The sequence below is a fragment of the Acyrthosiphon pisum genome, chromosome A2 (genome assembly GCF_005508785.2).
Source record: "Acyrthosiphon pisum isolate AL4f chromosome A2, pea_aphid_22Mar2018_4r6ur, whole genome shotgun sequence".
NCBI classification, from domain to species: domain Eukaryota; kingdom Metazoa; phylum Arthropoda; class Insecta; order Hemiptera; family Aphididae; genus Acyrthosiphon; species Acyrthosiphon pisum.
This window is the reverse complement of record NC_042495.1, coordinates 111,897,678-111,899,146: the sequence shown is the minus strand read 5'-3', so window position 1 is coordinate 111,899,146 and position 1,469 is coordinate 111,897,678. Positions and strand designations below refer to the sequence as shown.

General features: G+C 31.7%; 1 protein-coding gene across 1 annotated transcript in view; it reads left to right on the top strand.

Annotated features, from left to right (window-relative positions):
- Window positions 1–296, top strand: part of LOC115034077 — a 17,450-nt gene extending 17,154 nt beyond the window's left edge. The window contains exon 5 of the mRNA XM_029489586.1: window positions 110–296. The gene's annotated coding sequence lies outside the window, so the exon portion shown is untranslated. The remainder of the gene's footprint in view (window positions 1–109) is intronic.
- The last annotated feature ends 1,173 nt before the right edge of the window (window positions 297–1,469 follow it).

The following is a 1,469-nucleotide window of genomic DNA, read 5'->3' as shown; positions in this document are numbered from 1 at the left end:
CAGCGTTCCGTTTCAAATAAATAGAAGGGGTATGCTGAAAATAAAATTTAAAAAGAAGGGGGACTCCGTCCCCATGCGCCCCCCCCCCAAATCAAATCACTGTATATAGGTATATTGGAGTATAATTTTTAATGGCAAAAAGTAAATTTGTAATCAGAGGTGACTCAAAACATTTTTTGGGGCTAAAAACACTTTTAATGTCTCTGAGTGACGAGATAAAATAAAGGGGCGCCAAAATATGTGTACCTGGGGCGCCAAAATCGTAAATACGCCTCTGCGTCCGTAAAATGTAGAAGGACTTCTAGTGACTTGATACATTTTAGTAGAACGATATTAAACATCGAGTAAACGTAATAATATTATAGTATTATGAACTTTTGTGATATGAGGTATGATTTAAAAATATATTATCTATGCATACTATCATACTAATATTATAAAGCTGAAGGTATGTTTGCCGACGCAAGTCCTTTGATTAGGGAGTTATCATGGTTTTTAGCAGATAAGTTAAATCGTCTATAAAAAGTTCTAGCTACATCACAGACGGGTGAGATGGCAAGATCGTTATGTAAGGTTTGGTTGGACACGTAAAAAGGTGCTTTAGTTATAGCTCGGAGCGTTTTGTATTGGAAGCGTTGAATACGGTTAGTGTTTGAAATTTTTGCAGGGCCCCATAATTGAATTCCGTTTTTTTTTTTATAATATGATTTATTATTGTACAAAACAATTAAATATAATTTTTAAATTGGCGTGGCTTTTTATTTTGAATTTTTATATGTCCACGTTGAAAAGCTCGGTGGTTTGCAGGCCGTTGAATATGATGGCTCTGACATAATATTCTAGAATGCCCATTTGTATATACACAGCATGTCATCGTGCTGTCCAACGTTTACCTACACCGTTTGGCGTGCAGACTTGGGTATTTCGAGTAAAAATTTTGCCACCCCTGCGTCTCAGAGTGATAAAATATATTTTATTCCATATAAACCGAAGACCATATTATTATTATTGACTAAACTAATTAACACCTATAAGTCTAAATTGTAATTTATTTTTAACTGTTTTTATCATAAAATTATTTTTCATGAATAGTGTGTTGTATACTTTTTTGATCTTCAAAGAGAAAAAGGTAATATTTTAATTGTAAATAATAAATTATAAATGTAATTATAGGGTAACGCGTATAATGATGTTAAGAAAATAAGAAAATACTATACGTAATTACTATTCGAGAAATATCAAAGCATTTTACCGGACACACGTTACTATAAAATTAGTTGTATTTATGTACCTTGTACGAGTATTTATGAGTGTAGAAGCGAATGTAGTCTGTAGTTGATGAAAACCTTATTTTGACTAAAGAAAAACACAAAGTTGCATAATTTTGTGATATTTGTTTTTTCATACACAGAAACTATAATCAAAAGAATATATTAAAATATATTTATAGGTATAGATGAGATACAGGG